The sequence below is a fragment of the Vanacampus margaritifer genome, chromosome 2 (genome assembly GCF_051991255.1).
Source record: "Vanacampus margaritifer isolate UIUO_Vmar chromosome 2, RoL_Vmar_1.0, whole genome shotgun sequence".
NCBI classification, from domain to species: domain Eukaryota; kingdom Metazoa; phylum Chordata; class Actinopteri; order Syngnathiformes; family Syngnathidae; genus Vanacampus; species Vanacampus margaritifer.
This window is the reverse complement of record NC_135433.1, coordinates 11216976-11231219: the sequence shown is the minus strand read 5'-3', so window position 1 is coordinate 11231219 and position 14244 is coordinate 11216976. Positions and strand designations below refer to the sequence as shown.

The 14244-nt window shown below is 41.4% G+C and overlaps 1 protein-coding gene across 9 annotated transcripts in view; it reads right to left on the bottom strand.

The window, feature by feature from the left end:
- LOC144043056 (trinucleotide repeat-containing gene 6A protein-like) overlaps positions 1-14244 on the bottom strand; it is a 55586-nt gene that overhangs the window by 28872 nt on the left and 12470 nt on the right. For 5 of the 9 annotated variants that reach the window (XM_077556280.1, XM_077556287.1, XM_077556288.1 and 2 more), the window contains exons 3-4: positions 12103-12201; positions 620-905 (exon numbers count right to left, since the gene is read on the bottom strand). The gene's annotated coding sequence lies outside the window, so the exon portion shown is untranslated. The remainder of the gene's footprint in view (positions 1-619; positions 906-12102; positions 12202-14244) is intronic. The other 4 variants (XM_077556281.1, XM_077556286.1, XM_077556282.1 and 1 more) reach the window with 3 other exon arrangements.

The window sequence follows — 14244 nt, the reverse complement described above, 5'->3', positions numbered from 1 at the left end:
AAAAATTCGTGCCTTGGGCGTGAGGTTTAGATTTGAAAAAAGCCAAGTTGTATACTAACTTGGCAAGCAAAGAATGTTTCACTCCTCCTCTGACTGACTGACTTGGCAAAATGTACAGATGCTTAGTAGAATTTTTAAATAAATAACATATCAAACTTTTCAAATCAAGTTCTGTGTTTATAAAGAACAGCTTGGCAGGTCAATTTACAGCACAACATTCTTTGATTTGTATTCATTTGGCTCAATATAATACAGTGGAACCTCTGTTTGCAAACTATATTGTTCCAAACCAAAATGATTGCAAGCTAAAGCAATATTTCCTTCATTAAAACTAATAGAAAAGGAATACATCTGATCCAGAAATAGATCAAAGTCAATGCAACTTTGTTAAGTAATTGTTAACTAATTGGTCAGTGAAACGAGGTTCCACTGTTTTTGCAGGGTCAATTTAGATCAAACCGATGTGTATTTGATATTTCAAAAGACAGTGTTGAAACCTGTTTTTTTTAACTTCCTGAAAACAACAATGTAGCTATCATAAACTGCTAAAAGATCCATTAATTTTTTTATTCAAATGGAGAATCAAACCTACATTTTTTTTTTTTTTTTTTACGCTTACCTGTGAGGGCAGCACGTGGCTGCAGCTCCTGGATGGGCTTGAGGATCTCCCTGGGTTGACAGGAGAACTGTTTTTCTCTGGTTCCCAGGTTGACGAGGGAGAGGGGGACTTGTTTAGCAGGTACAGCTTCAAGCGCCTGGGGTGAAGAGGTTGAGTTGTTCAGAGTGGGTAGCTGGTTGATCAGGCCCCCTTGGCATCGCTGAGGACTTGACGAACACTGAATGTGCGTTTGTGTGTGTGTATTTGGGAAAGCAGATGCCGTTTGGATTCAGGACTTTGTCTGGTCCTGAGGATAAACACAAATGAAAAAGAAAAAAAAAGAAACTAAGATGTTAACATCTGCTCGTACTTGGGAACGGTTGCATAGGCATCTCAGAACAGATTGGGTTGGACTTTGCGGTACCACTAAAATTCTCACTACCGGTATTAACCATCATCGTGGGTAGATTGTTTTATGACGCAGCTGAATAACACCACTTTAAATGCCACCTGTAAATTTGCCAAACATCGACCAGTGGCTATTAGCCCACACCGGTGAAAGCCACCAAAAAAAAAGGATACCAATCAACAAGTATGAACATAGGCAGCCTTCAATCAAAGTGGACTAGTGTATTTGACCGTTACAAGTGTGTACAACTCTAGTGACCTTTTCAAAGAGGTTACAAAGTGTTTCAGCTATTCCCGCCTGTTGCAGCAGTACACAGGCTATTTATAAACTTCGAGTTCAAAAAACTAACACTTGCTTCATGTGGACACGCGTTGGCAATGGCATGAAGCTAAAATACGTTACAAGGTTTGTGAGAAATATTAGACAATTTTTCCAACAGTCATGGCCTTATTGTATGTACTTAATAATTAGTAATAATGAGCAACGACTGCACTGCCATCTACATCGGTTTTCTACGCACACAAAAAAGGGAATGATTAAAAATCGGAAGCAATAAGACAGACCATGGCACGCTTACAAGACACACTGACGTCTGCTCCATCTTAAGCACACTATCTGAAGCTATTGGCATACAGCCAGCATCTACAACGTAGCCATCCACAAGCCGAGGACAAACCAAAGAGAATTTGCTGGAACCACACTCAGATTAAACTAAATAGAAAAGGTACAGCATCCAACAACTGTAACAACACTCCTAAAACAACTGGTCGATTCCACTGAATCAAGTTGTTTACATCTCTACTGTAAATCTTGACTCACAAGCATATTATTTGAAACGGCTGCAAGCATTCGAAGCTCTTAAAAAGACAATTGAAACATGAATTAAAGCAGCCTCATAATACAGTGTCATTAAAAGAAAAGAAAAAAAAAAAGATTAGGCCAAAATGATCATGCGATTTAAAAAAAATTAAACATAGAATCCTCTAGCTTGGACATGTGTTGTACATAAATTCAAGTTTTTATTTCATGTTTTACCAATGTGGCCACTACCGGCAGCGCAGACAACATCAAGCCGATAAGGGAGGAAAGGGAGAATGGGAGGAATTCTCATATCAGCTTGATGTTATCTGTGCTGCCTGTGGTGGCCGCATTTAGCAGTTGTAAAAAAAAAAAAAAATGAAATAAAAACTTGAAAGTATGTACAACACAGGTCCAAGCTAGAGTTTTTAATTTTTGAAATATCGCATTATGATTTTGGCACATTCTTTTTGTCGGTTGTGTCAAGCTGCCGCAGTACAGCGGCAATTACTGCAGAGGACATATGATGTAAAATTTTTGGGGCCTTCAGTATCAGTGGCTGGCATCGGTAGCCTCCATGACTACCTTGTATCTTAAAATTGAGTGATGGCCGAGTACTGATACCAGGTATTGGTGCAGATATACCAGCCTTATTTTAAGGTATCGATACCTGCAACAGTGGGTATTGGCTGTCCTTTAGTGGCCGTTTTAGGAATTTTTATTTATTTATTTATTTATTTATTTTTAATTTTTAAATTAGGAACTAGAAATTAGAGGAACAGAAAATTGCCATTAATTTCATGCAAATGTAAGGAAAAATACTATATTGGCATGTATAAGTCTTTCTTTAAAATTATCTGTCATTTTTGGAGGGGACTTTTATATACTACTGGTATCGGTATATGGTATCGGTGACTACTCAAGAGCTGAGTATCGGACTGGTCTGAAAAAAAGTGGTATTGAATACCCCTATTATATTACGGGCGTATTGGGCCGATACTGTCCATACTGTCCCTTCGAGTGCAGATTTTACATGGGCCCCAAAAATTGGCACCACCACGACGGCTGCAATCATCTTACATACAGAGGAGGTTGGTATAGAGACGGGGGGAGAAAAATGTTAGAAGAATATTGAACAAATATGCCGCTTTTTATTAGCCCCGGACGACACGCTACCACACCGTACGAGAAGACACTACACTGCCTCCATTGCCTTTCCATCACAGCAGGCGTGCGGCAGGAAGGGGGCGGGATAATTTGAACCGTTCAAGCCAAGCTTGCACTCCCCCGCAGTGCGTGCAGCTTGCCTTAACATTTCATGAGTGGCAAGTCGCGCCAACATGGAACCATATTTACAATTTCATATGGACCACCATGGATGAAATATTGCGATCTTGATTTCCCGACTGGCTGATTTCTGAATGGAGAGCTCAGCCTCATTCATTCATTTAACTGTCGCTGGAGCTCTCATTGAAGTGAATGAGAACATACGACCAGGCGAGCGGTGTGCACTCGCATTTTTTTTTTTTTAAACCACAATCATTACAAATCCATCCACACGTACCTTTTAAATTGTAAATATAGTTCAGTGTTGTAAAACATTATAATATTTATTGTATAAACTGTATGTTTATGACTGTGGCGAAGGCCGGGCAGCGCCTTTTGCCTCGCTTAAAATAAGGACAAGCGCGTGCTCGACGGCGTTGCTTGCTGCGTTGCTGCCGGCCAATCAGATGACAGTGACGACACGGCCCTGCTCGGCCGAAGACGACCTGCGCTGCAGAACCACCTCCGAGATGGTTCTAAAAAGCGGTTCAGTTGAAACCACTCCGCCACAAAAAAGTCTGATGGAGACACGGACACACGGGGACAAAAAAAATGCTGCTTCGATGGGGAACATTCTTTCTCTGAACTGCTCCAATTTTGGTCAACCGCCGGAGCGAGGAAATCTTTAGATTGCTGTAAATAAAACATTTTACTGTGATTGCTCATAGACATTTACAAGCTTATGTGAATAGCACCAATGTGCACGTCTATGTTGTGCGTGGTCGCAAAGACTTTCTTAATCCGGGGACTGGCAAATCAAATAGCTAACAGGAAAGTTGCCGTAATGGCAAAATAGCCACCTCCATTTACATAACAGTACTTGTAAAATCATCAGACAGTTGGAGGGGATGACAAACTCAGACCTCGGTTCCTACATTAAAGCCAAAATGTGATCTTTATTTGTGTCATATTGAGGGACACAAGTAGCACTGTTTAGCTTTTAAAACAAAGTTGGCAAAAAAGTTGTACTTTTCCACCTTATCAACACAAAGGTTTACATTTCCAGAACTATTTGATTCAAGGTAGAAGTTTTGCACATTAATTCCAAGAGGAGAAATATAGTTACTTTTGTTAACTCATAAACATATAACTTTTTAACTTCTAGGTTTATGTAAAATAAATAAATAAATAAATGAATAAATAATATAATAGAAAATCGGGGGAATCTTAAATCAAATTTTTTGTTTAAAAATCTGATGTTTTATTTTTTTAGGCAAAATCGACCAAGACCAGGTAAGAAGGGGTTAGGGAACGAGAAGTGGAATGTGGAAAGAGGAGTGACAAAGAGCCATCTTTGAGGTTGATGCGAGTGGAATGCAGCTGCAGCTTCTAACATGTATGAAAAAGCAAACGGGTCAGCCAATTCCAGAGTGCCGTGTGACTACAGTACAACTTGTGCTCAATGCACTTTTCACCACTACTTGTCTAAATGACTGCCGCTGTTAACGCTTTAATGCAATGACGCTTTGCTCCTTCCTACCAACTTAAACAATTCAGTCATGGATGACCTAACATGGGTTTGCAGGCAATTAATCAAGAAATTTACGGAATAATGTAGAGATGCACGATGGTTAGCGGACCAGTAGTTATCGGACAGACATTGGGGGAAAAAAAATGACATAATTTCTATTGATCCGATAGCTCAGAATTAGACGAATATTGAAAGCCCCCTGAAATACAAACGTTGCTCTGGTTACTGTCTCTTTTAGAGCTCAAGCCTCCGCTGCATGATGTAGGCCGCAAAATGGCGACGTTGCGCGCGACTTCAGAAGCAAAAGTGAGCCTGGGCTCTGGTTGGCAAGGTGGTGCGGTCGCTGGCCTTCGTGCAGGTAGCGCTGGAACGATCGACAGACCGCGTTTGTGTGCCTTTAATAAAAATACAAATAAAGTAAACATTGAGCCTTTGGTCAAGCTTGGCAACTGGAAAAAATATATATAACTTGTACAAACACAACCAGCCGAAGTCGGCTAGACTCTTTATAAAAAAAATAAAATAAAAATAATATAAATATTGAAACTAGGAGTAAAAGTTTTTGCCAGCGCACGCTTGCAGCGAGTCACATTTACCTGACTGGAATGACAGCCACAGCAGCCTGAGGCGCACTTCACAGATCACCAAAGGCACCGTGTCGAGTTCTGACTACTTCGGCAGCCGGGAATGCTCAGAAGCCGTAGAGCGGTCACGACCGGGCCACCGGGCCTTTTCCGTTTTAACTGCTTTTACCTTTGATGCTGCATACTATAATTATGTGGACTTAACCAACTTATATGGACTTAAACCAACATTTGGAGTACAGTACTTGTACCGCACTTTAACGTCCCGGACGAAATGGCGCAATCAGCGAGACCTCCTTGGATGGCGCCATACGAGATAACGTAAAGCGGGGCAGCCGAGCATTAGCTTAGTTAAATAGCTAATACTTGTGAGGATAAGTGGCTCAGAAAATGGACGGATGGATAGTAAACGCTACAACAGCACTGAATACATACGGCCACAATTTGTTGAAGTGCAGCTACTGTATGGTGAGTGATGTTTTTAATCTTTTGTTTTTACTGCGGTCCTTTAGAATGTCTACAAAATGGCCAGTAGCCATTGGGGTCCTGTGTTTATTTTAATGTGTGTGTGCGCAATGTGCATTGTTGAAACGTCACTAGATCCAAGTAGATAATTTTGTGACCGATGTATTTTTTTGAAGCATTCAAAAATACAAGCGAGCGTCGCAACAAAACGCAGGCAACTGTATTACCGGTAATAATTAAGCATGAGAGCTTTTGAGATTACCCATCGCCTCACCATCTGAAGTGACAAGAGTTTAGAAAGCAAAACATTTAACTGTAAATTGTCGTTGACCACTTTGGCCTCCTCCGACCCAGTATACCAGTAAGAAGCGAGATTTAAATATTTTAGGGCAATTCATGGACAATGATGTCAGACCAAGCAAAGTTATTATTTATTTATTTTTAATTAAAAAAAAATGTTGATTCGTTTATTTACTATCATCTGTACTTTTACTATCAACTACAATTAGGGACATCTAATTTAGGAAATACATCTACTATGGAATGCTTTCTACAGTGGTCGCACCAAATGATGCCCACAGAAGTCAAGTTACAATAAAAATACGGCCACTACGTACCAGTTCCTAAAAGGGTAACTTTTTTACATAGTGAGGCAGTACAAACGTGCTCTCATGGGTTCTTTGCCGCCTTGTGGATAATACAAACTCCTATCTTGAAATGTATTTCAAAATAAAGGTCCCAAATGAACTTATCCTTTAACGACCCTTTATTCTTTAAAGCTGCAACAATAAATATATTTGCAGTTTACCAATAATCATTATATATATTAGGGGTGGGAATCTTTGAATGTCTCACGATTCGATTCCGATTTTGGGGTATATAACAGATTCAAAAAGATTCGTTAGTGACAGCTGACAGGCCTACAATAAACTGAGTATTAGTTCATGGAGTTTGTGTGTGACAAGAATGACTTTAGACAATGCATAACATTGTATGAAGGTAAAGTAACTGCATCAACACTACTGCATTACGGACACATTTTTATGTCGCCCACAAATACTGAATTACAGCACAGCTAGAGCATGTATGGCCCTTGAAAACTAGTTGTACTACTAGATATTTTTAATTGTATCTTTCCACTCGATGAGCTTCATTGTATTTTTCGTTAAAAAATAAATAAAATGCATATAAAATGTGGTTTATCAATATTTGATAAAAAAAAACTTCAGAAAATAGCCATTAAAATTTCATGTGATTTCTAGGGAAAAATACTCTCAGGATGTTGTACATTGTTATCAGAATATACAATTACCTATGTTAAGATCTAAAATCTCGGCCAGAATGAGAATAGGTCTCTAAAATTCCAATAAAGTGGAACCTCCAAAGTTTTGAAGATACAAAACTATGCCTAAACTGTCAAACAAAACGTTCGCACATTAGGTCTTCAATTTCTTTTTAAACCCAAAAAACTATGTCATCATAGATGAGCCAGTGATGCAGAAAAAGTCAAAGTGACAACCACAAAAGCAGAACTTTTAGCCTACATAACACATTCATGTACAGATAATTTTATTTTTTCCTTCTGAGGGTTCACTGAAGTTGATATGCAATTGCATTCATTTCAAGTACTATCCTTTCAGATTTAATCAGAATATTAGCCCATTTCTTGATTACAGGTGGGTATTACGATACGATATACTTTTATTTTCCCCGTGGGGAACTTTTTCCTGGACTCCGTCCAGCTGCAGTTTACAGTAAAGAGAAAACAACAGAATAGAAAGAGATAAAATTAAAGTTAAATAAATAAGAAGTGCAGCAATAAGTAGAAGACTTCCCAGAAGTATACATGTGTAGAGAAGTACATTGCACACACACACACACACACACACACACACACACTCCTATATATATGTTCTGGGGGCCCTGAATCTCCTGCCGGAAGGCAGGAGCTATATCTCATGATGCAGAATGTGAGTCGGGTCAGTAACAATTTTCTGTGCCAGTCTGGTGACGGACTGCTCATAAAGCATCTGTAGGGAAGGATGATTCCTGACCCCCATGATCTTCATGGCAGTCCGCACCAGACCGGCAATCTGTGACCTTGACTGCATAGTCAGGTTGCCGTACCAGGCCACTCCATAGACCCTAAGTCTGCGTAGGAAATAAGAGACGCTGTTGGAGTTTGGAGCAGAGACTTCCAACATGTGCCCTCCAGCTGAGTGTGTTGTCGATGTGGACCCCCAGATACCTGTATGAACCCACCTGGCTGATGTGAATGCTTTTAATGACGACTGGCCTGTGGTCACCAACAGTTTTTGGCTCAAATATCACCTCCTCTGTCTTCCCCACATTGAGCACAAGATGATTCTGGACTATTTCTCAGAAATAGAGAAATTTGTCCAGTGGGCTACCGCCGGCCTGCAGCAAGCTGACGATAGTTGTGTCATCAGAGAACTTAATGATAAAGTTCTCTGGGTGTGATGTCACACAATCATTTGTGTACAACGTGAAGAGGACCGGGGAGCTGACGCAGCACTGTGGGGCGCCTGTGCTTATCAATCTGGGTTCCGAGAGGGAGCTGTTGGACCCTGACTTGCTGTGTGCGCTGTGTCAGGGAGGAGTGATACCACCTCGAGACGTACGGGTTCACATTCATCTCCTTCAGTTTAGCATTATTAAATGCCTTTGAATATCCTCAAAAAAAAGAATAGTTTCTCAGGAGTGACGGACTGAGCTGTTAAGAGAAAATGTCTGTTGGTCTGACAACATTTCTTAACACGCAACTCCTACAGGCTTGTCTTGGTAAGATGATCACACGGGAAATGTTCAACAACAATGTTCCTTTTCTGTATGTGCAGGGAGCTCATTCACCAACACAACAGCTGGCTTTTCCCTCAACTCACTATCTCACTTTCATAAGTTGAAAGACTGAAGACCGTCAAGCAACAAGCATTAACGTCACAAGTGCACGTGTATGTGGTTCGGACCAGATAACATTTCTAAGGATGGGAGGGGTTTGAAGCTTCTGACACAAACACACAGCAATGTGCAAAAATGAGTCATTAGCAAATTTCTCCCATTATTCAGTCTCCTGCAGGGAGGTCAAGTGTTTTTTGTTAGCTGGCTGTTCAGCAACAACTCCACCCTTTAAATGAATTCAGAAGACTTACTGCCTTTCAAGTTGATGTTTGCATAAATACTTGGGATTAACAATTTCAGTGATATTTATTGAGGAAGAGTTAAAATAGTTTATTTTAATAGTCTACATTTAAAGACAGGATAATCACCTCAAACGAATACCTCAGCAGTGTCAAAGAAGACAGGCATTATGTGTATAGAGGCGCAATGATTAATCTATTAATAATTAAATGACTAAATGAGGTTCGAACCCAGTTCCGCCCGCGCCGCGGATAGTTGAACTTAACTGGCCTTAACTTTTCCCTATTCACTTTCGACGGTAGTGCTTAGTGCAATACAGATGCGATATATGCTTGGCCACTAAGTCGCCGTGGCGCTGCACGCAGGCAAGGTCAAAGTTCAAAGGACATGGTCTATTTGAAACAAGCTATCTGCATTTGTTTACATCGCGACGCCACTTCTTGAGGTATGTGACTTTTTGCCTAATCTAAATTTTTCTTTTTTCTTAGCAATGGAGGAGGACATGGGGAGAGATCCACCGTTTCAGGCTTCTGAACAAGAAGGAGCACTAAGCACTTGACCACATGTCAGACTTGCTGACGGTTAAACACAGTCCACAGCAGCAGCAGCTCATTCTGGATCAGTGGTGTAGGCGGCATCAGTGACAGGTTGTGGTATCAGTGGCACAAAACTTGTTCTGCTCTGTGAATTGTGCCTGCTGCCCGTACGGTCTGGACCTCGGCTGAAACGTTTCGTTTGTATGTTCTGGCGTACATGGCCAGGTTATGGTCGTGTCCTCAAGAATGGTGAGTACCGTACTTTTTTTTTTTCTTCCTTGGTACTTGCCAAACTTGTTCCACCCCATTGCATTGCTTCTCCTATTTGAAATAGTAAAACAACAATATGATGATCTCATCTTTATAAAAGTTGAACTGGCCCAATCAGGGACATAGTGCCCACGGGCCACTGTTGATGTACAGCGATGTAAAATATTGTGTAATACTGTGCATTCTGTATTGGTTTAATGTTTATTTTTAATGTTCACAAGTATGTTTTTGTGTGTGAAAAAGACAGAGCTGGAATGGCCCTGGCTACACATTTATAGCCATTTTGAAAAGAAAAAGAAACAAGTTACAAGTTCAACTATAAATATGTTAACACACACATACGTCAACCTCCGTCAACCTCTCGGGCCCGAGACCAACAGTGCCAGTGACAGAAAGACGGATGAACAGGTCGTCTCGCTTATTCGGGCTTTTTCCCATCCCATTTGAGCAGCAAACAATTTGCCGTGTCACTCTTTTGGCGGAATGAAGTATTGGGTCGCACTTGATCTCCTCATAACGCCTGACTTTAGTTCTTTTCCACGTTCTTATACGAAATCACCGGAGTTGGGTTGGCATCAAGCCCTCAACTTTCGGCTAACGATGCTACTCTCACTAGCTTTGCTGCTCATGAATGACCACCAGTGAGAGCTGTGACGCATTATTTCACCGGATACCGGGCTTAACGCTGTTTGATATGAATAGGAGCGATCGTGGTTAGTATCAAGCAAGCGCTCTATTTTACTACCTGACAGCGCTTCACTGCTAATGAACGCGCAGCACCAGGTCAGAACGCAGCAGCGTTAGGTGATTTCAATAAAATACAGACAATAAACAACACTTGGCAGCTCTAATGATGGCAAATCTCACTCCTCGCTTGTGTCACTCACTACATGTCGATTTGAGCTTAGCTGTCAGTCTAACATAATCTGAATCTGTAATAGGTCTTCAAGATCGATCCCATTACGAGGCATGTTTTGCATGACTTTTCAGCATTAAACACTACTATATGTCCTTGGTTTTTGTGTACTGTGAGACTGCTTCAATTAAACAGTAAAAACAGAGCAAGCGATTTACTGACAGCGCGTCATCGTCAGCTAGAGAGTCAACGGTGAGGATAACCGCTTTGGGCAGCTGACATGCACGCACGGGGTAACAAGCAGGGGGGGCGTGGAAATGAGCTGTCATGGCTTGCAAAAATCACAAAGATATCTGTTTCATTGCATATTTCCCAAAGCAATCATTTAATCATATTAGCTAGGGATGCTGCGATCGATCAGCCACCGATCATGATCGGCCGGTATTCATGAAAAAGTAGGTGATCGGAATATTTGATCAAAGCCTTTTGTTCCCCATCAAAAATCTGATCATCCGCAGGTCATGCTTTGCAGCCTGCCTGGCCTGAGAGACCAGACTCGGGGCAATTGTGGGAACTCTTCTTCCGTCCCTTCCCTCCCCCCCCGCTTCACACAGCAGGCGGCCCGCAGCTCCGTACGCACGCGGCAACAGAGATAGCGATGAATCAACAGACTGCGGAGCGGTTTCTGTACGGCATCCGCACGGGCTGCAATTCACACAGAGTGCATTACGAGAGCTGTACGTGTCCTGAAATCTGCACCCGCCAGACCACGAGATTCCCCGGGGAATCACGCTGGACAGTTGAGTTTACGCAATAACAACAGTGTATATAGAGCGCTACTGGTAAACAATAGCCTAAAACGCTTGCCTGTCGTCACATCAATATGCTTTTTGGATATTATTTCTGTGACTTCTACCATGGGTAAGTACGTTTTGTGTTTAAATAATGTTATTTTGTCTTTTTTTTTTTTTGCTCGATTTTTGTCTTTTAAATGTCCGACTCATGTCAAGCTATGTAGCTAGCTAACTTCCGTCCTAAAAAAAAAACGAGTTCCCAAACGGTTTTATTTTGAAATATACCAGAGCTACCTTGATGCCGACGCCTGAGTTCCTGTCCGGCTCGTGTAATTCCCGCATCATCTCACAAAGTAGGATGGGGAGAGAGACATTAAAAGGACTGGCAGTAGATGAAACATGTTTGTAAAGAACAGCGAGGAACACTATTCTAATTCCTGTCTGAACACCACCACTAGGAGGCTCATCTAAAAAGGAGCAAGTGAAAAGTGTAACAATCGAAACAGCACTACATCACAAGGCAACGTACACCACAGACGCTACACTGCACCGTAGTGCCTAAATATTTACACTGAACTAGTGAAGCTATCCTTTTGGAAAGAGTAGCAGTCAAGTTAGTTAATTTGCTTCCTAAACAATATAGCAGTGTTCTGCTATTTAAAAATGTATGTTGGCTGAGTGAGCCACAATTAATGACAAAAGACCAACCCATAAAAAATAAAAAATAAACACCACCAATGGAAAAACTAAATTCAATTTTAGTCAAAAGATTATTCTAAAATCAGTTGAACGGTCAAATATTTACAAAGGATCAATGTCATGGTATCCGTCTCTACCTTCTGTCCAGTCCTGTATAGTCTTATACTCCTTCCTTGTCACACACTGTGTTTCTCGCTTTCTTCCATCCACAATGTGTCCTTCTGTGGGTGGGTTCGCTGTGGAGGACATTAAGAGAAGGCCTGAATTGTAGTGCTCAACGGCAAGGTAAGCAAAATTACTTGCTTTATAACTGAGCAAAAGCTAGCCAATGCTGGCAAAAGCACAAACACATTATCAACTGAATGCACACAAATCAATACTCAAGATTCCTCCTCTGGGTCGCCTGTTTTGTGGGTTTGTGACAAATGCTTGTCTTGACTTCCCCTTTAAAAGAAAGCCACAATTCTAATTTGAACAGAATGAAAGATTATTTGTCTTCAGTTTTCTTTGCCACCCCTGATTTTATTTTGTGTTGGTTATTCGCCTCCAAGCCAACTTTGCACATTTTCCCAATTGGATATTTGTTTCCAAGGTGTTTGTTATCTGCAGGTGCACCATTTAGTCTGCAGGAGAAAGATGTAGGTTTTTGTTTAATCCATTAATGAGATTACAACGAAGGCCTGACCTCGTGATATAACCGGACGTACAAAGCTGCTCACACACCACAATTAATACTGAATACTTTATAAATTCACTGTGGAACCTAGTAGGTGAAAAGGTGCAAGGTCATTAAAGCGGAAATCAACCCAAAAATGATCTTTAGGTATAGATACAAACTCTGGCATTGTCGCCATAGAGACAGAAAATAACGTGGAAAACGCCACGGAGAAATCGATGTATTCAAGTGAGGCTCATCTAACAAGTGGGACGGCACTGCGCATACAAGTTGTCCCTGTACTATAAAGACCAAGATTCCTTGCAAACGCAAATAAGTGATGAAGAAGAAAAGAAGACGAACAAGAATGATAGGGCATGCACACAATGCAAAGCAGTGCCCCCATTCAAACGAGGTACCGTATTTTCACGACCACAGGGCGCACCTAAAAGTCTTACATTTTCTCAAAAATTGACGCCTAATAATGTGCATTATGTGTGCACCGAGTTCCAAAATCTGTAAATGTTGTGTGCAACTTCAGTAAGCACTCTGCTTGACTGACTGTCACTATTGAATATTTATTTATTTTATTCATATTTATCATTTTTTTATGCCACTAATTAACTCTTTCACTGCCACTGACGTTTAAAGACGTCAAGTAAAAACCTACGCTTCACTGCCAATGACGTCAAAAGACGTCATCCAATGATTTTTTTTTTTTTTTTTGAAACGGGTAGAGGAAACCCTTCCGCATGTCTGGTGAAAGTTTCAAGTCTGTCTGTTGTGCCTAATGACTATTTTTGGCCCCTAGAGGGCAGCGATGACTCTCTTTTGACAAGATCGGGTGGGCGTCAGTAGAGGCGGAGCTAGAGCGTCGAGCAGGAGATGAGAATGGAAGACAAAGAAAAAATGGCGGCCGGTCGCGAGGAGCTCACGCCCGAGACGTTTTTTTCAAAGACCAAAAGCATCGCTGAAAAAGCACATTGTTGACGACGATGATCATCATCGATGATGAAGATGAGGGTGGTGACTCCGTGGTTGGGAAGCATTGACGCGGCAGTAGAAGACGTTAGATGGAGCTAGATGGAGGAGGGAACGGGCAATGGCGAGCGTTTGCAAGCAGCTCTACACTTACAAGACGAAAGGCATCGACCAACGCTAAAATAGTACATTGATGACGACGGTGATCATCCTCGATGATGATGAAGGTGAATCCGAGCTTGACGGCGAAATTGGAACCGCTGACGCGGCGGCTATGACGGTGTCGTAACGCGGAACACAACCGAGCACGCACAGGCGGACGTTCGATCGGACGACGGAGAGTGCCCCGAGTCCAATGCATATTCATCAGAGGAAGTGTGTACAGTCTGCTACTTGCTTTTTATTCCCCGGAAAAAAAGGCGATCAAGAAAGTGTAACGTTTGCACGCAAAACGGACCAATGTGAAAGTGAAAGTAAACTGTTGTGCGAGTCCTGGCGTCTCCTTGCACGCAGGAGAGCGTTACAAAAGGAAAAACTGTATTTGAAACATCCACATAATTGTAAGTAGTACCACAGTTGCACACATTTGTAAATAGTTTGCGAAATTGTTTTGTCAAATTGTTACACTGTTGAATGGAAATAA